The following is a 23,992-nucleotide window of genomic DNA, read 5'->3' on the forward strand; positions in this document are numbered from 1 at the left end:
TGATCTCGAATATGTCTTACCAATATACACTCGTGGAAAAAATATAGGAACATCAAATATGAGTTGTGCAACATAAATGAAAGTTGGTAGGCGTGTTTCTACATCTGAGAGATTGTGTCTATTCGAGTTTTGCTCCAGTCACATACGAGTGGTACTACTAGCGTTACTACGCGAAGGCAGATCAGGTTTGCATAATCGTGAGCATTAGTTACTTTTGAGAGTGGACGTGGTGAGTTGGAGTTAGTCAAGAATGCCTTTAAGGCGTCAAAGATGCCATTGTCAGCACCTCACTGAGTTTGAAAGGGTTCATGTAATAGGGCTACTAGGAGCAGGATGTTCCTTCTTAGATATTGCAGAAGGACTGGGTAGGAATGTATCCACTATACGTGACTGCTAGCAGCGGTTGTCACGGGACGGTACGGTAGCAAGGAGACGGTCACATGGAGTTACCAAAAGGGAAGACCATCGCGTTCGTCGCATGGCTCTGGCGCATCTTACTGCATCTGCAGCATCAGTTTCAGTACCAATTGACACCACAGTGACAGAATGAACTGCTAGAAATTGGTTACTTTGAGTACAGTCCCGATCCGGACGTTCTGTAGCGTCCATTCCACTCTCCACAAACCATTTGTGAATCCAGTGGTGTCAAGTGAGAGCTCATTGGAGGGCAGCGTGCAGGTCTGTTGTGTTTTTTGATCAAAACTGATTCTGCCTCGGTGCCAATGATGACCATGTGTTGGGTAGAAGGAGGCCAGTTGAGAGCCTACAACCAACCTCTCTGGGTGCTAAACACACTGGACCTACACCTGGAGTATTGATCTGGGGTGCGATTTAATATGACAGCAGCAGCACTCTCATGGTTATCCCCCACTCCCTGACTGGAAAATTGTATGCCAGTCTGGTGATTCGATCTGTTGTCGGGTTTTCCAACAGGACAACACTCGCCCACATACTGCTGTTGTAACCCAGTATGCTCTGCAGAGTGCCAACATGTTGCATTGGTCTGCTGGATCACCAGATCTGTCTCCAGTCGATTGCATCTACATCTACATCTACATCTATACTCCGCGAGCCACCTTACGGTGTGTGGCGGAGGGTACTTATTGTACCACTATCTGATCCCCCCATCCCTGTTCCATTCACGAATTGTGTGGGAAGAACGACTGCTTGTAAGTCTCCGTATTTGCTCTAATTTCTCGGATCTTTTCGTTGTGATCGTTACGCGAGATATATGTGGGCGGTAGTAATATGTTGCCCATCTCTTCCCGGAATGTGCTCTCTCGTAATTTCGATAATAAACCTCTCCGTATTGCGTAACGCCTTTCTTGAAGTGTCCGCCACTGGAGCTTGTTCAGCATCTCCGTAACGCTCTCGCGCTGACTAAATGTCCCCATGACGAATCGCGCTGCTTTTCGCTGGATCATGTCTATCTCTTCTATTAATCCAACCTGGTAAGGGTACCATACTGATGAGCATTACTCAAGAATCGGACGAACAAGCGTTTTGTAAGCTACTTCTTTCGTCGATGAGTCACATTTTCTTAGAATTCTTCCTATGAATCTCAACCTGGCGCCTGCTTTTCCCACTATGGGACATCATGGGACATCATGGGACATCATTAGACGACACCTCCAGCATCATCCACAAACAGCATTAACCGTCCCTGTGTTGAGTGACCAAGTGCAACAGCCCTGGAACACCATCTCATACACTGACATCCAGCACCTGTACAACACAATGCATGCACGTTTGCCTACTTACATTCAACATTCTGGCGGCTACACTGGTCATTAATGTACCAGCATTTCATATTTGCAATGGCTTATCTTGCGACCTGTGGTCTTGCAATGTTAGTTACTTACCTAGACAAATATATTACCGAAATTTCTTTACCGTACATTTATTACATTTTAGTGTTGCCATTTTTTCCAGCAGTGTATAATATATCTGAAACTAGATCTCTTCCACATATACAAACATCTTTCATGATCCTTAAATCAAGTATTAGCAGCGACTGAATTATGCTCTGTCCAAAATTCTATGAGGCAGCTTCACCTTTAATTCCTTTCCCTGATTCATGTTCAAATATTTTCCCTTTTCTTCCATTTCCTACTATCTAATCCAAGTTTCCCATCACAATTAAATTTTCGTCTCTGTTAGCTATCTCAATAATTTATTTTATCTTATCACATCTTGTTTCAGTCTCTTCATCATCTGCTCACTAGTAGTCTCCTGCTGTGGTCAGTGTTGGTTTCATGTTTATCTTGGCTATAATAATACTTCACTATGCTGCTCTTAGTACCTTACCCAAATACCAGTTTTTCTTATACATTATTAGACCTACTCCTGTATTATCCCTATTTGCTTCTGCATTTGTAACTCTGTATTCACTCTACTAGAATTACTGTTCGCCCTGGTGCCACACTTGACTAATTCCCATTATATCTTAAGTTCAACGTATACATTTCGCATTTTAAATTTTCTAACCTGTCTACCTAATTACGGTTCTAATATTCCACTTCCCTGTACATAGAAGACCTGTTTTGTTTTCTGGGACAAGGACATCCTCTTGAGTAGTCTCTGCCTGGAGATCAGAATGGGACTATTTTAACTTCAAAATATTTTATTCAAGAGGATGTCATCATCATTAAGCCATATAGTAAAGCTGCACACTCTCAAGAACAATGACAGCTATAGTTTCCTATTGCTTTCAGCTGTTCATAGTACCCACATAGCAAGGCCATATATTCCACTGTTACAGGGCCAGATCAGGAAATCATCCTGACTGTTGCCCCTGTAGCTACTGAAAAGATTTCTGCACCTCTTCAGGAACCACAGGTCTTGCAGCATCAGAGATACCCCTCTGTTGTGACTGACCCTTGAGTATCACTATTTGTATCGTTAATGCACTCAAGTCACCCCATGTCAGCAAGGTCCATGCTTCAGGGTGGATACCTTATATTAATAAAAACTGAACTCCATTTAATCCACGAATGCAATACAGGAAGTATAGAAGCCCATATACTTCTGATCTTACTCTAAGCAGTAATTTTGTCAGTATAAGCTTTGAATATTACATATGGAGATGTGAATATCTCTTCTCATATGCTACATGATACCTTTTGTATTGATTTTACTGTTGTAATTTACTGAGCATCTGCGTAACATTATTGTGTTGATAAATAAACACCTCATAAATAATAATATGGTGTGTCTGTTGAATGTAGGGTATTTCTAATGGATCTATATGCAATGAGGTGTTAGTTCTGTGTTGTGTGATAATGAGTGAAGGGAGAGAAAGGGTGAAACTCAGTGTCAACACACAGCCTAGCCTTCTTGAACAGTACCCAGATGGACACTGAGCTTAACATCCCAGCCAGACAGATGAGAGGAAGGAAGTTTAGAGTCTAATTTCCCATCGACATTGAGGTCATAGAAATGGAGCGCAAGTTAGGATTTTTTCAGGAATGGGGAAGGAAATCAGCAGCGTCATTTAAAATGAAGCATTCTGGCATTTGCCTTAGTGATAAAGGGAAATCATGGTAAACCTAAATCTTGATGGTCGGGCCCACATATAAAGCATGATCCTCCCAAATGTGGGTCCATTGTGCAAACCACTGCATCAGCTTACTTGGTCCAACTGGTGGTTCACCACCTCTTAGAGTTAATCCAAGACATTCCAAGTTCCACCACCAGGATATGAACTGGCTATGTCCAAGACAAACATGGGCATACGCATGCATTAGCTATCTCGGCTTAAGAGGTGGATAAAGTCAGTAAATAGACATCCTACAGGCCACTACCACTGCTTCAAGAATGGGATGTATCTGTGGTCATATATTTGTGCATTACTCATTCATGATATTTGTTGCTAGCATCAAGAATCTTGTCAAAAAAAAACCCTGAGATATCAATGTACAATATACAAGTCATAAATCTAATTATCATTAAAAAATCTGTATAACCAATTTGTTCAAATGCTAGAATCTTCACATAGTTCATTATGACAGGAAAAAGTTTCAGAAAATGAAGGGGAAGAAAACTGGCCAGTTTTAAGCAGGCTAGAAAATACTGTTCAAAATATTTGTGCTCAATTTGAGCTACTACACAAAAAAGGTGTCCGGATGCATATGAAAAAATATACATATGGGTTGAAATAATAAACCAGTCATATAATGTGCCTTGAAAATAAGGGAGGAACTTAAAATATTATGTGAAAGTAATCTAATAAAGTAATGAATAATTAAAGATTGTATTACAGGGAATAGAGGAGAGTGCACAGCAGACATATGAGAGAAGCTAAATAGTTTTTAATGAAATGAAACTGTTGCTTTGATATATATATATATATATATATATATATATATATATATATATATATATAGCATGTGCATATATATATATATATATATATATATATATATATATATATATATATATATATATAAGACAATGTGGTTCCATATAAATTCAAACAGAAATGGCTCAAATTGAGAATAATGTGGAAACAGAATATTGAAGAACGAAGAAATACTGTTGAGAGGTCAAAATGAAGTCATAACTGTTTGAAATCATCATTATCTTGAGATAGTAAATAAAATCATTAATCATGATACTGGTAGTTTAAAAGTGTACTTCTCAAACTCTGTCCCCAGTGCAACAACTGCATATTCTTCTTGGCAACAAATGACTTAGAAATATAAAAAAAATGTTGTAAAAAGAGTACACACAGAGGAAATACATGATACATACGCTAGAATAATTAAAAATCATCCTTGTCAGTTGCTGAGTGCAATCGCTATTCCTGTTATTCACTGCCTAAAGAGAGTGGGATAACATCTATAAATAAATAAAGATGGGAGCTGGATATATATTGGGAATTATTCTGTTACAATTATTTCTTCTATCATAGCTAAAACAACAACAACTGTAACAAAAATGGAAGAATAGATTCTACAGAAAAGAGTGGAAACTACAAAAACAGTAACAACAAATCTGAAGCCAGCATGGCAGAGAAATGAGAAGGATAAAGGAAAATTAGTAGTTAATGTTTGGCTATATCTAAGGTATCTCACATGATATGCCATATACATCTATTCCACAAAATTTGTTGCTAAGGAAAAATCAATAAAGTTGCTGATGCTCTAAAACAATGTGTGAAAGCCAGAGATCAGTGCATGTAGGAAAAGCATAATATCAGTAGTAAACATGCTAATGTTTACTCTGACTTCTAAACTAGTAAAGCATGGTGTACCATAAGGATCATTTCTGTGATTACTTGTACTCACACCGTATGTAAATAATATGCCTTCAACAGTTTGTGACCAATGTAATCATGTGTGCTGATAACTGTAAATGAAACAGACATTTGTGAGCAGTTGGTGGCTGTTGTTGATAGGTACTTTAGACACACACACACACACACACACACACACACACACACACACGCAAGTTCCACTGCCACTAATTTGAGAAGTCTTCTATGATGATATTATAGCAGGACATTTCATTAACTAGGCCGACGTGTTGTACAGCAATACAAAAATATGTTTGTTCAACAAGTTATCAAGTGACTACTCTGCCAGTTTGTACATTTATCAGAAAAACTTACAAAAGATCACAAGATTCAAATATATGGACTCTTAGAAGGTGGAAATATACTAGGATGAAGAAGATGGATCAAATGGGAAATCAACATGAATTCGAAAATTAATTGAACTGCTTTGTTGGACAGAAACAAAACTAAGTAAAATAAACATGTACAATGTAATATGAATCATGGTTCCAGTGCAGTCCTGCATAAGCATTATGAGACAGACATTAGAAATTTCCAGGAAGCGAAATATATTTGTGAATTCATAAACCGTATTAAGCTACTCTACACATTATGTGTAGCTGTTTTGCTTGACAGCATTTATATTTTTCGTCCTTTGAACTGTTCCCAATATGTGAGGAAACTAACATCCTGCTAATGGTGAAAATTCAGATCATGAAATTACAGTTTGAGAAAAAAAGTTACGTTTTAGTGCTATGTATTATGGCTAACCTGTCTAATAGGAATATCCATATATGTGAAATTAGCTTTTGTGTTTCTGTGTTATGGTTTATCTTTGTAATTTACTTACTTAATGATGTTAATACATTATTGCGTTGTTTCTAGGTGAATAATGAAACGAAATGCAGATGAATTGTATAAGTTGCTCATATCGACATGAACAACAGCAGCTTATGAGACTAGATGTGACAGCTTTTGCATAGACAACATTTTATTTATACAGGAAAGGTATACTACAGTGTGATGATTACTGTTTGCCACTAATCTTGCAAAGATTGAAAGCAACTAGAAGCACTCCAGATTATCGCCATTCTCTTATTACCTTTGAGTATCGACGATGTGTATACTTGCTGCTACATGTCTGTGTGCATGAATCTGTCTTTTCAGTACACTGTAAAACATACTTGGTGCACTAACGTAAAGTTTTGTGCATATTCTCTGGAAGATACTCAAGAAATTATCAACAGAGCCAAATCTGACCAGTGATTAAATAACTACCGGTAGTATCTATGGTAGCATTCACTTTCCTGACTGACGAAAAGTTCAACAGCAATTGATTTACTGTATCCAGCTGCTGAGAGTTTATGCTAAACAGAGATAAATATCGGGGACAACTTAACAAGCACATGAAGAATTCTGGCAGCTTACATCGGTAGGAAATCTCACGTGCGGTAAGTTTATTTCAGTATTTTTAAAGGTATTGCAGTATTTTAAAAATAAAATATATTTTGTGTTTCGCATGATTAAAATACCAGTACCATGAAGAACTTCGATTACAGTTAATGCAGCCCTTTGTTATGTATACTGGTACATAAATGTACATAACTGTAACAGATTCCTAGACATTTCATACACAGATTTCAGAATATAGATAAGTTTGTATTCCAAATGAAATACTGACGTATATAAGGAAATTGTAATAAAAATCACTTACATCAGTCCAGAAAGGGAACCAGCGATCCACATGTAGCAGCAAGAAGATGTCACACTTGTTGTGCACCTTTGGCTTCGTTCGGACTGTGGTCCCGAAAGATCATTGAAATTCTTTTCAGCACTGAGACTCAAATACGAAGCACAAAGCGATGCGAAATAGAATATGTATGATGCGCCGCCTTGGCATACTAATGCTGCAGTGGACGTCGCCATAAGACGTTGCGGGTAGCGGAATGCGGCAAACGCCTATTCATAATGCCTTTTACGGCAGCGCCTTCAAATACCACCATGAGTTCTTTCCTTTTAGACATAAATCACGCAAAATGTATTTCTGAAATAAGAACAGCACATATTCGAACTAGTCTTTCAGTGTTGATCTGTGCAGCCTACTGTACGCAATCACAACTCCTTGAACGCAATATAACAAGCTACAAAGAAGTAAGAATGAAACAGTTCATTTTAGTATTACTATGTCTTCAATGAATTAATTTCCTCGTTGCTTTCACTAATCTCAAGACGCCTTTGTTATTTGTACGTTTGTATTCCTTCTCCGAAAGGGAATCTAAAATTACGCTGACTTTGTAGTGTAGCCTCTTAGCCACCTCTCTCACTATCGTACACATGGGCATCTCACAATCGGATACGCTTGCCTCCCCGTCCCACGCCCCCCCCCCCCCCCCCCCCCCCTCGGGAACCAGGACTAACGATCAGTTCTCTGCGATATAGTAAGTTTCTTGTGTCACCTTTTAAATTTAAGCCGGCCACTGTGACCGAGCGGTCCTAGGCGCTTCATTCCGGAACCGCTCTGCTGCTACGGTCGCAGGTTCGAATGCTGCCTCGGGTGTGGATGTGTGTGATGTCTTTAGATTAGTTAGGTTTAAGTAGTTCTAAGTTTAGGGGACTGATGACCTCAGATGTTAGGTCCCGTAGTGCTTAGAGATATTTGAACTTTTAAATTTACTTCTCGTGACATGAAACGTCTCAAAACTAACCAAATTATTTATGAAAAAATGGCAATTTTAGATTCCCCTCCCCTCTGGATAAATTTCTACGGACACCCACGCTTATACAAAATGGTTCAAATGGCTCTGAGCACTGTGGGACTTAACATCTATGGTCATCAGTCCCCTAGAACTTAGAACTACTTAAACCTAACTAACCTAAGGACACCACACAACACCCAGCCGGGAACCCGGGCGTGGGAAGCGAGAACGCTACCGCACGACCACGAGATGCGGGCCCACGCTCATACACCCCACCAGAAGGCAGCCTACTGTTCACATCGCAATGTACATATTTGACTTGACACCTCTATGTGTGCTGACATGTTTTCTTGGGTTCTTAGACTATTGAGGAACATAAGGGACCCATAAAAGAGCAACAACCCTGAGTAACTAATCGGTGTTTTAAAATAATTATTATTATCAGCTCATAGTATCGAAATGTAGAATGGCGATAGGGTTCATCACTGCATTTGTTTCAATAAAAAAAAAGGTTCAAATGGCTCTGAGCACTATGCGACTTAACTTCTGAGGTCATCAGTCGCCTAGAACTTAAAACTAATTAAACCTAACTAACCTAAGGACATCACACACATCCATGCCCGAGGCAGGATTCGAACCTGCGACCGTAGCGGTCGCTCGGCTCCAGACTGTAGCGTCTAGAACCGCACGGCCACTACGGCCGCCTTCATTTAAATAATGCTGATACGCACGTTAAAATGAAAGAAGTCAGGGAGGGTAATGTAACCCACAAAACTATAACGCTAGAGAGCGATGGCACTTGATGTGAGAATGAGAGAACTCTACAGGTATAGACAAATGGTCGAGAGGTGCAGAGACATCAGTTTTCGGATGAATAGGCGTGGAGACCCAATCAGCAAATTTAAGGAAGGTAATGTCAACAGTTGTCACAACATTAAATGTTCTCGCTTTTGTTCATGTTCAGTGGCAAGCAGAATGTATCAAGTTAAACATATTCTACATATTACACAAATATAAATTAAAAATTACTGTGCAAATGGTGAATGTGAGATTTTTTTTAAATTGGTCAACATATTCAACATCATAGTGAAACATTTAAGAACGTAACATATGGACAAGGAATGTAACTGACTACTTTGGCGAAGGCAGCTCTGCCAGTGACCAGTACTAGCTGTTTACCCATTGTGAGGAATATGATTCGAACCCTGTTCTATGCTTTATCCTTGCTGCAATCACAAGAATGGCGATGCCTTTGTGTATAGTAAGTACAAAACTTCATGAAAATATTGTGTATCTGAAATGACCACCTTTCGTGTACTCCTCAATACTCGTAAGTGCAGGCAACATTTGCCCTGGGCTCTACAACATGTGCACTAGACTGTAGACCAAAAGATATGCTTTGATTTGGCGAGAAGCCCTTAGCCTCTATCAAACAACGGTGGAAGAGATGTCTCAGGACGAGGCAGTGTATATATTTGGGGCGAACATTTTAGGTGGCTCTACAGATCTCTGCGTGTTATCATGTGGAACTACGACTTCCCATATCTAAATACCATTTATGCCTACATACATCTTACTTCTATCTCAATCGACACTGGTTTCATCCTACAAGGCTGCAAAGCTCAATCACATAGGACTGGTCTCTCAGATGATTATTTTCAACAACGTACAATCCTGGGAATGGAGTAACTAATTGATCTCTTGGCATGAATCCTATATAGTACGTTACAAGAAAGTAAAGGAAAATTGGGGTTTGATGGCTTGTCCACCATGTGTGCCTCTAAGTGGAGCACGAGTTCGGATTGGAGAAGGAAGCTGGCATGCCCTTTGCATAGGGAAACCATGAAAAACATGCATGTTCATCGCCAGACCAGTATTTGAATCGTTGTTGTTTCTAATGAGAGTGTATTGTCTTAACGACTCCGCCAGTCCACTAGCAGGGCATGTGTGAAGACCTTCAAGAAGACGTGTTGCCACTGGCACTCGTTCCCTGATCGCTTCCATGCCGATAAAAATTTTGCATCCAATTAGAAATGAGATCTAGAAACCTCATCAAAGGCTTAAAATTTTGAAATGGTGTCACCATTCTAACTTTGAAATGTTCAACACTCTGTTGTCTCAGGACTTCCATATCATCTTGCAAAGTCCCACTCTCTGTTGAGCCCAGAGTCTAGCACCGTGGAGTGCACAAGAGAAATCATGTGATGTGTTGTCCCGTAGGCTTCCTCTGAAATGTAAGCTAATACTGTGATCTGCCACACTACCTAATACGGGTCGTCAGCCTTGCTTTGTCTCGCAAGAGACAAGTGGATACACAGTGGTGTTCTGGGACAAAGTAGGTCACCAATGATGTCATTGATGATGTCATCAACAAGTCATCAGATTTTCACCACCCCTCGCCCCTCCACACCTCTGATAAAGGCCAATTGTCCTATGTAGAAAATGGCGTGAAATTCGAATTTTGGTTGGAAATTCAAGAATAGCCAGCATTTGTCCCACTTTTCCCACTCCTATGACACCACTGTGGAAGTAAGACTGTTGTTTAAGTATTGATTAGCGGAAAATTCAAACAACCAAGATGGTGGATTGCCGCACTGGTGGAAGTAAGTTATTTCTTCTATATATAGAATTCAAGATGGCCTCTAGGCTTTCCCCTGACATCATTGTGAAAGTAGGGCAGTTGTCTTAAGTGTAGAAATTCCTTGGGATACTGTCACATTCTCTATGATATCAGAATCCAAGATGCTTGGACATAGAGAAATAGCCAGTCTGCTGACTTACTTAACATGCTTTCCCCAAGCTATTATTCACTCTGACAAATATGGCTATTTATAGAAGTCAGTTCACTTACAGAATTCCTGACAGATCCCCTCTGATATCAGCATTTAAAGAGTTGTTGAAGTATGGCTAATGCATATGTCATACAGTACTGTAAACCCAATTTTTCCTAAGCTTAAACAACTGCATTTCGCCTGTCATAGTTGAAACATGTTCTTTTGGAACAAATTGCATCTTTATTTTAATAAATGTAAGGGGGGGGGCTCTGTGGTCTCTAGATGTGCCACCTCCATGTGCAGTAGCTGACCATGTCAATGTGCATCTGGAGTAGTGGCACAAAGTGGTTTCTGCCCCACATTCCATTGTTGTCAGATATATCCAAGATGGTGTCGCCAACGTCATCCAAGATGGCGGCGTGTAGACTTGGTAACAGCGCATGGTGTCATCCAAGATAGCGGCCATGACGTCATCCAAGAAGGCGAATTTTAGCAGGGAGATAGGACAATTGGGCTACCTCCACTAACCTAAACCTCCTCCCCTCCCTTCCCCCAGAAAAGTGGCGGTAAGTTCAAATTCCAACAGGATAATGCATCACACCACGGTTACCTCTACTAAGCTAAGAAAATCGCTGGAAGATAGGTCACCTAGGCTACCCCCACTAACCTTAGTCATCCAACTGCCATATTTACCTAGGAACTGGAGCCAGGTTTGAATTTTGACGGTAAAGAAAGGTCACTTGCGCTATCTCTACTAACCTAAGAAAATTGTGGGAAACAAAGGACTCTTGGACTATCTCCACTAACCTATGTCATCCGACTGCCACCTCTTCCTAGGGATTGGTGGGAAAAGGACTCAGCCTGCACTGGGCTGCTGGAGAGAGGAAGGACTGTACTTTATTTATCTTAGAACAATTTATTTAAGGATGAAGTATATTTATTACACTGATGTGCAGACACGAAATCAACTCGTAAAATGTCCAAATAACGATAGTGCAGCCTACAGACCTGCTCACAAAATAATGCAACACACACACAAACAATGTATGTAGACACAGTCTGCCACCCCCTGTCCAGTAGATTGCACAGCAGGCTACCTGCAGCCCCATGAAGTGACTCAGCCGTCAGCTGTTAAACCACACACAGATGCCCCCATGCATGAGGCAGTGACATCCCTTTCATACTTGATACCTGAAAAAAAATTCCTCTCGAAATACGTGTTCACCTAGGCTGATGCGATTGGGTGGGAGCGCATATGTTTCAGGGGAATGCGCGCCATCACAGCCGCAAGCCACCGCCAGACACAGGTGAAAGTTGTTTCTATTTTCGAGTGTACAGTATGTGTTATACCGCTGTCACAGAACTCCAAGGCAACCTCATGCCACTCTCATATGCGAGACACCACTGGACAGCACATGTCTTTACCGTTGATGACAGAGTAGCACAGGGTGCATTGTTCCTAGCATGGCATGAGAGATGCGACTAACCCTGCTTAACTGCCCAGAGTGACTGACGCAACGCCCCATAGCTACAATCCTTCGCAATCCCATTTATCAAGGTTCTCAATCTTATACTGATGTCACATGACTATGTAAAAAATAAGAACCGAGTCTACCTCACAGAAATTGTATAGCGTTCCAGAAACAATTAATGCTCACTTTCTTGATGTCTCAGCTTGTATGCACGGAAATTCTTGCCCTAACTGAACCTGTTTACGAAAATAGCGCAGAATAACGTCGAATGCAGTCTTCCTCGCAGACCTAATGTGGTACCCAATCCATCACGTGTTACCCTTCCCGCTTTCAACACACACAAACGTTCCCTCCACTATGTAGAGGCTCCTATATCCCAACACAAAGGATGAGAATGAATCAAGCATTTTTATTGGCTCTTATCGAATTTACCCGCCGAATTACTGTTGCCACTGGTATCGAAGCATCTTCCGCCTTTTTTCCTTCTGCAGATGAGACTTTCAGCGGTTATTTTGCACAAATCGCCATATTGCACTGGCAATTAAATCTTACACACTGCCATATATATTGTCGAATATGGAAAGACTTTTACTCAATTTCACTGCTCTCCCACCGAGGACAGGAGCATGAATATTAGTGTGCGAAACTGATCTCCAATCCAGCAATATATCACCATGTTACGTGTCGATGTAGTAAACATACAATTCGTATCCTATGCCAAACAAAATCATCCCTCTTACATCATTTGTACACATACCGCGAAGACGGACAGTACTGTATACACTCCTCACAGCACTAGACATTTTCCTGCAGCCAATGATTACAAGTCATCCACCCCCAACGCGCGACCAGAACACACTCAGCGGACTGAAGTCGCTGTCAGAACTGTTCTACAAATTCGGGCTCGTTTCCCCTCGGCACAAACACGTTACTGTTTCCTGTTCCAACCTGCTTCCTTATTTACTCACTTTTTTCCACACATCTCCAGCTTGGGGATTACAAAACCACACCTATTTTCACATGGTTCACCATAATATTATACCATTTTCGCTGTAATTCTCGATATCAAGTACTAGGAAGCATCCTACCGATCGCTAGCACAACATAATTCCCAAGATATAAACTGGAAATTATTTCTCTACAAACCCGAATCTTAAGCTAGGTGGGGCACGCTGTAAACCACTGACTAACTAGAAACTTGTCACATATATGACGACATTTACTCGGCAACTCGTAACGAATAGAGGAAACTGATATTTCCACTCTCGAATACCGATGTCGGTGATGTAGTAGATTCCATATCATATCTATAATGTACGAAGTCAACTAAAGTGTTTGTCATGTCTAGAGAACCAGCAAACATGTCTTCCACTCACCACAATCGATCTTCTCTCAACTAAATAAAGGCACGAAATGTGCAGAAGCGGTCAACTGAACAAATTACATGGGAGGGAATAACGATCCAGCGCAAGCACACCTACATATTGAGTCTCAGATTTCCACGCAATCACGAAAGCTATCCAACACATACTAAGTATTAGTTCGCTATTCGGTCGTCTAGAGGACAACACAGTTAATTCATCTACATTCCTACACTCCAACACGGATCTCCAGTCTGACAACTCCTACCGTTAACAGGAAACGTGAATCATCCCTGCACAGGTCACCGGTGCTGCAGGCCGAGCATACACAGATAGAGCGTTTATCCTATGAAATCGGTCACATACTCATTTTACCTCTGTACTTACAACTAAATGTTACGATCGCAGTCTCAGTTGAACGACATTCGACAATGAGCGAGGTATCGGAAATACACTCTGTTGACGGCTGTGGCTCTGGAAATAGAAATACCAGTACAACTCTTATGACTTGACATACTCTTCCCATGCTATGACAGTTCTCCACGTCAAATCCATACATTCCTTACGACAAGACATAGTCATTTCCTTTGCACAAACACATACTTTATAGGCATGATGCTCAATGCGAACGTATCATGCACCCCCTGCTACTAAATATAATACCTCGTAAATAACTAATTGCTGGCGATACGAAATAATACTGAGTGAAAATCAACTATGGGTGGACATGTCTCATAAGTTTTTCGTGCGAGTTATACCAGCTTGTCGTATAAAGAGAGACGTAATCGACCAGATGTTAAAAGAACTCGATCCCAATGTTACTGTCACAAGCGGTCATGGTTCTACAGGTGAACACAAGTATCCATGTTAAAAGCTATACTGGCTTTATAAATCGAGGTACGACATTACCTCTGAATGAGGTGATTTTTCTATACGGACAAATACCGAGATGGTGATAGCTGGAGTCTACATTATCAGACCAGCAGCGCGTTTACATGTAGCCCACGACGTAACCTTGTGATAAAAGGACTGAATTTTGGAAGTTATTCAGCTAAGGAACATGGTATGAAACAAGTATTTGCGATGCCCTCACGCTGCTAGATATTTATCCAGTATGTGTAATAATACCTTGTCAGAAGCTCTGCTATATATCCACTGAGTTATAGGCGATGACTGATTGAGAAGGATCACAAACAGTAGTAAATCATATGCTTATTGAGGTCGCAAGAAATGTACACTAGCTTTTCAGATCTCTGGTGTTACGTTGTCCACTAGAAATGCTGTCTGCGATTTGGAATCAAGTCCTCCCATTCAACCACATACCTGCGCTGGATCACAGCCACAAGTGAATCATATTTATGGCAGTCTCATATCTCGCAACGAGTCACCTTCCTCGAACCTGTCTGCTACAGTGAAATCACAACCTGGTTTTATTCAGTCCCTACGCATCTTGCAACTGCTGCCATTTCTACAGCTTTGCGCATGTGATCGTTCCATTTTAAGTCGGAACTGAGCAGAATTCGGAGAAAACCATATCCAACACCTTCTGCAACCTGCGTAGAAACAGAGCGATCTGAGTTAGTGCGACAGGAGAATGTTTTGACAATTCGGTGGAAACGTGCACATTGTGGTGCGTTCCCAAACTAGAGCCGGCCGGGGTGACCGAGTGATTCTAGGCGTTACAGTCTGGAACCGCTCGACCGCTACGGTCGCGGGTTCGAATCCTGCCTCGGGCATGGATGTGTGTGATGTCCTTAGGTTACTTAAGTTTAATTAGTTCTAAGTTCTAGGGGACTGATGACCTTAGAAGTTAAGTCCCATAGTGCTCAGAGCCATTTTTTGAACCCAAACTAGATACAAGTACTGCAGATCTGCGTCCATTCAAATCTATCAGCCCAACATGCTATCATCGTTATTCTCTGCCCCCCAACAGAGAAAAATTAAGATCTATAGAAGCTCCACTAACTTCATCCGATATAGAACTCACCTAGGCACCATTGCTCGCGTGATGACGCAAAGCTGAGGTGGGGTTCCAGCGTGGAGAGGGAGATTTCACAATGGTTACCAGAATACCGCAGCGTACAGCCCTCCAAGCATTCCTAACGGTATACCCCGACCCTCACGTAATTTACACCTCAGACTGCTGCTGCTACTGCTGCCTGTATGGCACGATCCTATTAAATATACGGAAACTGCAGAAGCTGCAGAAGCCACTTTAAAGTTTGATCACCTATACTCTAGGCGAATGATCGTGTCCCACAGACTATACTAAGTCAGAAAAGACGCTCCCTCTGGTCCTGCTTAGTAGTTGGAAACACTGTTTTCTAAAACGCTTTTGTACAATGCCAAACATTTCGTTTTTCTGCTACGACTTCGAGGCCTGTGCAAAGTTCTAAAGTGACATTAAGAAGTTCTGATCCACGGCCTTTCGCAGGAAACTAGACACGCCACACATTGGCTGATTTTAAATAAAAGACAGTTACAACATAAGGAAACTGGAAGAGTTGGCTCACGTTGTGTAAAGCCTCAAAACTACAGTCCGAAGGTGATTCACGAGCTCTACATTAGACTCGTCTGTCACACTGATGGAATAGTTGATAACTCTATGTTCCGTTTCGACTGATTCCTCATATTACAGTCATGTACGCGATCACTGTTACGGTGCTATCCACCCCAGAAGGTATAGCCCAGCCGCCAAAACACTCTCTCCAACTCAAACAAGCGATGTCAGTCAATCATGATGTGGTAACCAATAGCGTACCAGTGGACAGATGGGATGGAAAAGACAGCATCAATGCACCCTAATAATAAACATCACAATTGACAGTGCGAACAATTTTAGCAATTTTACACTAATTTCAACACCAACCAAAGATGTGACAGCATATTTCCCATATATCATAGCTAAAGCACCCCTTCTCCACTTTACGAGAATCATTGCGAATGTAGATAGATGACTGTGCAGTACGTCCATTCAATGTTAATTCTCGAGCACAAACATCGTCAAAGTATATCAGACAATGCTCTACATATTTCTAACACCCCGAGCATAGTGCAGAATTTATGCTGATGAGAGTCACAGAGCATTCTCGCCGTCTTAGAGTAAAACTAGATGGTGAAAGACCCTCTCGCACAGTCATTGACCAGCTCACCGTGCAGCACTGCTACCGATTTAATCTGCATCCGACCAGAAATAGGCCGCTACATTCCACGTCTCGGGAATGAATGGAGCTTACCAAGCCCTCGCCCATCCAAGTGCACAAGATTTCGATGTATTAGCAGACGTTTAAGAAGAACGGGAAACGAATGATTTTTATACGCGATGGAGCTCCAGATGGATGGAGTGCGACACATTTTTACGTAAATCAACCAAGCTATCAACTGTAAAGTATTGTTCTAGAGTCCAGGATCGGTTCTTGGAAGGTACTGGTAAGAGAGAGAACATAAAACACATTCACTCTACGATAAACTACGGCATCGATCGGTAAAACGAGAAAACTACTTCCTTGAAACACTGGCTATGCATGATACATGCACAATATAACTTTCCAAAGAAGTATAGCGTCCACTGTTCACATCCGATCACGGTTCAGAAATTATGCAATACATGCAACAGGTCTACATAAAATGATCGTTAGTAGCCGGGAATACCTCCTACAAGGAACCAGATAAATGCATAGTAGCAGTGTCTGACATGTGAAAATTAAAAGTAATTCCGTCACTAACTCTGTAAACAGCACATCTGTCAGGCAAATGTGTACACGAGGATTGCAGCACCTCACAAGCACATGTCGCTAACCCAGTTATGACGCTGAAGTCTCGATTTTACACCCAAGATGTCACAGAAGGGAATGGAGCACATCGCATAAATCAAAGTTCGTTTAGAGGAATGTGCCAAGTTTCATCACACATGAGATGGAAGTCCTCTGATGACCTACAGGTTTACCATTAACGATTGCAAGTAGACAGTGCTTTAAACCACATACAGAACACGTGGCTGTATACAAGTAGAACGCAGGCTTTGTTACAAGACTGATGCATCCGGACAGAACAGTGGAAAAATTGACCTGCAGCAACATCTCCTTCTCTAGAACGCATCAGTCAACCATTAAATCATACATCGTTACAGCTTCATCTCAATCGATCACCCCGTCCACTCTCTGTTATCCTTTAACGCAGATGCATGTAAGTTTAGAGGTGAATGGTTCTCTGTCTTCCTGAAAAGCATCAAATACAGTAGTCAACTAGCATGCATCACTGGTACCTCAATAGACATACAGTCAAATGCTGCCTCGACGGAAAAACATTGACTGCCTCCCTGATTCCCTTCGTTTCGATGTCGACGTTTTCTCGGATTCCTCTTGTTGCCACATACTTGTTCCCATATACAAATTATTCTGCGCGAACCAGAAGATATGCAAGTACTTTCCCAATTTCCCCGCATTTTGGTGTATATTCGGTCAATTTATGCCTATTCCCTCGTCATTTTTCGCAATTCTATAGATTCTATGTCAGATCTATCCATGCGATCATGACATAACCTCTCGTTCAGTGTTCTAAAATTGCTTGTAAATGTAGCACAGCTGCCAACACCTAGCCCAAATGAAGTGATCAGCAGGTTTAATTTATCACTGTACTCCACTGTATCCAGTCACCTCCACATTTGGAGAACTTTTGCTCTGTTTTCTGTATGTCTGTGTATGTGCATGCCTCGCGTATCCGTGGGATACGATCATTCGCCTGGATATAGTTGATCAAACTTTAAAGTGGCTTCTGCAGTGTCCGTATATTTAATAGGATCGTGCCACACAGGCAGCAGTAGCAGCAGCAGTTTGAGGTGTAAATTCGGTGAGGGGCGGGGTATGCCGTTAGGAATGCTTGGAGGGCTGCACGCTGCACTATCCTGTGAAGCATTGTGAAATCTCCCTCTCCGTTCTGGAACCCCACCACAGCTTTGCGTCATCGTGCGAGCAATGGTGCCTAGGTGAGTTCTATATCGGATGAAGTTAGTGGAGCTTCTATTGTTCTTAAATTTTGTCTGTTTGGGGGTAGAGAATAACGATGATAGCATGTTGAGCTGATAGATTTGAATGGACGTGGATCTGTAGTACTTGTATCTAGTTTGGGAACGCACCACAATGCGCACATTTCCATGCTCCTGTCGCACTAACTCAGGTCGCTCTGTTTTCTTTTTGTGGGGTTTTAGGGCGCAAAACATCTAAGGTCACAAGCGTCCAGTATAGAACCATGAAATGCTGGGACCGTGAGGGTAAAAAACAGTTGCGAGGTCCAATACAAAAAGGAAGAAAAAAACAAATCTAAAACATCAAGACATTACAGAAGAGTATCTAAAAGACGTTGACAAGACTCCAGAGTCACCAGGTAGAAATCAAATCTCTTTTGTCATATTACTGCTTTTAAAAAAACTTAAAACGCGAGCCACAGTATGCACTTCATCCGCAAAGATGTCTGGCAAACCGGGCGGCAACCCGACCCTGAGATGTAAGTGGCTAAAATAGGGGAAGAGGATCATGAAATGTCTCACTGTTAATGGCTGGCTACAGAAAGGGTGCAGGGTCGGTGACTAAAGCAGCAGTGCCCTATTCGCAACCTAGCTAACATTACTTCCCCACGGCGAAACGGCCGGGAGGAAGTCGACCAGGCTGTTGGGAGAGGTTTGACTTCTCTGACTTTGTTCCCATGAAGGGAGCACCAATGGTCTTGCCAAAGTGACGTGATACGCCGATAGAGAAAAGTACAAATATCTTGCGAGGGAACAGAGTAAGAGGCGGGCCGACCAAGATGGACTGCAGCCATGGTTGCAGCATCAGCAGCGTCATTCCCTGGCACACCAACATGGCCAGGAACCCACATGAACATCACTTGGGCTCTCCCATCTGGGAACAAATGGAGCCAGTCCTGGATCCATTGAACGATGGGGTGTACTAGATCGGGAACATCTAGACTTTGAAGGGCACTGAGGGAGTCAGAGCAGATCATACAGTGAGTGAGCTGGTGCCTCCGGACGTAGTGAACAGCCTGATAGAGGGCAAAAAGCTCTGCTGTAAAAATTGTGCACTGGTCGAGAAGCCAGTATTAAAACTTATCAGCCCGAACGACAAAAACACAGCCAACACCTTGAGCCGACTTGGAACCATCAGTGTACAAAAATGTGCTATTGGCAAGTTGTGAGCACAGTTCGAGAAATTTGCAGTGATAGGTCAGCTGGGGATCGAATCCTTTGGGAACAAGCTGAGGTCAAATCGAACACAAACCTGTGTCTGAAGGGCTCTCCCACATTCGGAAAGTGGCAAGAAGTGTGAACTGCACCTGCTGAAGCAGGTAACGAAAGCGGACGCCAGGAGGCCACAGAGAAGAAACGTACATCTCGTACTGGCAGTCAAGAATGTCATCGAAAAAAGGGTCAAAGGTTGGGTGGCCTGGCATGGAAGAAAGCCAACACACATACCTACTGAGTAGGATGTCGCGCCGGTATGACAGTGGTAGCTCACCGGCTTCTGCATAGAGACTCTCAACAGGGCTAGTAAGGAAGGCACCAGTGGCGAGACGGATCCCCAAATGGTGTATTGTATTTAGACAGCGTAAGATAGAAGGCCATGCAGAGGAGTAGACAATGCATCCATAATCCAACTTGGAGCGGACAAGAGATCGATAGGGGTGGAGGAGGACAGTTCAGTCAGCTCCCCAAGAGGTACCACTCCATACACGAAGGACATTTAGGGACCGGGTGCAGCGTGCAGCCAGGTAGGACACGTGGGGAGATCAACTGAGTTTCCTAACGAACGTAATCCCTAAGAACTTAGTTGCATCCATGAATGGGAGAGTGATTTGGCCCAGTCGCAAGGATGGTGGAAGAAACGCCTTGTACCACCAGAAGTTGACGCAAACGGATTTGGTAGCAGAAAAGTGGAAACCATTTGTGACACTCCACGAATAGAGACGATCCAGACAACGCTGAAGACAGCGTTGCAGGAGATACGTCCTTTGTGAGCTGCAATAAATAGCAAAGTCGTCAACGAAAAGAGAGCCGGAAATGCCAACTGGAAGGCAGTCAATAATGGGGTTGATGGCTATGGTGAAAAGGACGACACTCAGTATGGAGCCCTGAGGCACCCCATTCTCCAGTGAAAAGGTGCAGGATAAAGAGGAACCGTCACGTACCCGGAAAACTCGGTCTGTTAAAAATTCCTGGATGAAAGTGGGAAGACGACCGGGAAGGCCCCATGTATGCATAGTACATAGAATGCCTATCTGTCAACAGGTATCATAGGATTTCTCCAAATCAAAGAAAACGGCCACTGTTTGTCGCTTCTGCAGAAAATTATTCATGATGAACATCGACAGAGTGACGAGGTGAACAACCGCTGAGCGACGCTTTCGGAACCCACACTGAACATTAGTGAGAAGATGGTGTGACTCCAGCCACCACACTAATCGACCACTGATCAGGCGTTCCATCACCTTACAAACGCGTCTGGTAAGGGAAATTGGACGACAGCTGGAAGGAAGAGATCCATCTTTACCAGGCTTAGGTAGGTGAACAATAGTAGCTTCATGCCAAAGCGTGGGAAATACACCTTCAGTCCAAATACAGTTGTAGGTATCGAGGAGAAAGCGTTTTCCCGGATGAGGAAGATTCTGCAGTATGAGGACGTGGATTGTGTCGGGCACAGGAGCAGAAGACCTGGATGAGGAGAGTGCTCACTAGAGCTCCCTCATAGTAAAATGAGTATTGTAGCATTCTCGATTCAAAGAGAGAAAAGAGATTGCACGAGCCTCCTCCGCCTGTTTCCGAGAAAGGAAGGCAGGTTGGTAGTGGGTGGAGCTTGAAACCTCCGCAAAGTACCGGCCCAAAGCTTTGGAAACATCGACAGGGTCGAATATGACGTTTCCCGCCACAGTCAGACCAGGAATCGGGGAGTGGGTGGTAGTCCTGGAAAGGCGGAGCAGGCCACCCCAAACGAGAGAGGACGGAGTAAATCTGTTGAACGAGCTGGTGAAGGAAACCCAGCATGCTTTCTTGCTTTCCTTGATAGTGCGATGGCACTGCACACGTAGTTGCTTGTAGCGGATGCAGTTCGTTAACATAGGATGATGGTGAAAGACATAAAGCACAAGTCGTCGGGCACGAATTGCATTGCTGCACTCCACAGTCCACCAAGGGACTGGGAGCCGACGGGGAGAGGTAGTAGTACGAGGGATAGAGGATTCGGCAGCCGAGAGAATAACGTCCACTATGTGCTCGACCTGGTCATCACAGCTGCGAAACGGCCGTTCGTCAAATACTGCCAAGGAGGAATATAGCTTCCAGTTAGCAGGAGAGAATTTCCAATGAGCGGGCCACTGTGGCGGGGTATGATTGTACAGGCGAGTCACACAAGGGAAGTGGTCACTCGAGTAAGTGTCGGAAAGAGCACACCACTCGAGACGTCGAGCGAGCTAGCCAGAGCAGACTGAGAGGACTAAGTGGGAATAAGTGTGCGTGGAATCAGAGAGAAACGTAGCTTCGCCAGTGTTGAAGCACACAAGGTTAAGATGATTAAGAAGATCCGCCAAAAGAGAACCTCTAGGGCAGGCGACAGACGAGCCCCAAAGAGGATGATGGTTATTGGTGCAGAAAGGGTGAAGGAAGCTGAGCTACAAGCTGCATCAGGTCCGCCCTAGTGACAGCAGAAGACGAAGGGATATAAATGCTGCAGAGGGAAAAGGTAAATTCGGGAAGAAAAACACAGGAAGCAACTGCTTGCAGGTGGGTGTGCAAGGGGATAGGACAATGACAAATATCATGTCGTAGAAGCAGCATGACCCCACCATGAGCAGGAATCCCCACCATAGGGGGAAGGTCCATGTGTAGCGAAGTAAAATGGGAAAGAGCAAAATGGTCTTTAGGACATAGCTTGATTTCTTGGAGATAGACTACAATGGGACATTGCGATCGCAGGAGCAGGTGGAGGTCCACCCTGTTAGACCGAAGTCCATGGATATTGCACTGTAAAAGGGCTATAAAGTTGAGGAACAGCGGAGAATGAAGAAGAAACACTCACCTCGACAGCCGCTTAGGGCGAGCCGTCGAGGGAGGGCGTTCACTGGAATCCAGAGGTGGAGGATCTTCGTCCATCAACTGAGCGGGATTAACGGAGCTTCCCTGGTGTCGATCAGTTGAAAAGGACCGACGAGTCGAAGAGGACCAACGAGTCGGAAAGAGGGAAGACTGTTTGCCTTTGGATGACTGTTTTGGCTTTTGACGATTGGCAGAAGAGCCAGAAGGCTGCGAACTCGAGGTATGCAAGAAATCTTCCGAGGAATATTTCTTTTCGAAAGGACAGTTCGCTGGCTGCTTTGCAACCGTCTTCGCCGGTGAGGGCGAAGAACGGGTAGCAGAATCTACAGCCCGGGAAGCGGGAGACGGAGTGTCAGCTTGAAGGAGAGGCGACTTTGCCATCATCAAACTGAACTATAAGTCACAAGTTTGCGTAACCATGTTTTTCGTGAGATGGGGAGAGGCTAACACGGTGCTGTAGCTTTCAGACGAAGGGACAGCTGGTTTACAGCTCGCCAACAGTTTCTGGGCAACAGGAAAAGGTACCTTCTCCTTCACGCTTATCTCCTGAACAGCCCTCTCATCTCTATAGATGGGACAAGAACGAGAAGAAGCTGCATGTTCTCCATGACAATTAACGCAGCGGGGGGAAGGAGGTGGACAGGTGCCCTCGTGTGCATCCCTGCTACAAGTGACACATTTGGCTGCGTTTTTACATGACGTGCTGGTATGATTGAACTGGTGGCATTTATTACTCAGCAACGGATTGGGAAAGTAAGGGCGCACAGAGATGAATTCATAGCCTGCCTTTATCTTGGTAGGAAGCGTTAACTGATCGAAAGTCCAGAACAATGTGCGAGTGGGCACCAAATCAGCAGCTTCCTTCTTCATAACTCAATGAACAGCAGTAACGCCCTGATCTGATAGATAATTACTTATTTCGTCCTCCGTCAAACCATCCAACAGCCGGGTGTAGAAAATACAGCAGGACGAGTTAAGTGTCCTGTGAGCCTCCACTTTTATAGGATATTCGTGGAGGATTTGGGCCTTTAGTAGTTTCTGGGCCTGAAGAGCACTATTAATTTCCAAAAGCAGAGTAACAGTATGGAGACGAGAGCATGACTTCACAGGGCCGGCGATGCCATCCACGTCTTTCTGTATAACAAAGGGGTTAACAGTAGCGAAAGTTTGGTTTTCATCTAAACGTGAGACAACTAGATATCGAGGCGCAACAGAAAGAGACATTGAGGCAGGAGCCGCATTCCACTTTCTTTTATGGGAAACACTCGGAGAAAGAGAAGGAAAGTCAGTCATTGGGAAGAAGTCTCCCGTGATTGCCAGCATCTCAAATGG

The 23,992-nt window shown here is 43.1% G+C and overlaps 1 long non-coding RNA gene across 3 annotated transcripts in view; it reads right to left on the bottom strand.

Annotated features, from left to right (window-relative positions):
* LOC126469751 (uncharacterized) overlaps positions 1–7,141 on the bottom strand; it is a 61,432-nt gene extending 54,291 nt beyond the window's left edge. Inside the window, exons 1-2 of one of the 3 annotated variants that reach the window (XR_007586063.1) lie at positions 6,990–7,141; positions 5,289–5,349 (exon numbers count right to left, since the gene is read on the bottom strand). This is a non-coding gene — a long non-coding RNA (uncharacterized LOC126469751). Of the gene's footprint in view, positions 1–5,288; positions 5,350–6,377; positions 6,592–6,989 lie in introns of those variants that run through there. The other 2 variants (XR_007586064.1, XR_007586062.1) reach the window with 2 other exon arrangements.
* Between the last annotated feature and the right edge of the window lie 16,851 nt (positions 7,142–23,992).

The sequence above is a fragment of the Schistocerca serialis genome, chromosome 3 (genome assembly GCF_023864345.2).
Source record: "Schistocerca serialis cubense isolate TAMUIC-IGC-003099 chromosome 3, iqSchSeri2.2, whole genome shotgun sequence".
NCBI lineage: Eukaryota > Metazoa > Arthropoda > Insecta > Orthoptera > Acrididae > Schistocerca > Schistocerca serialis.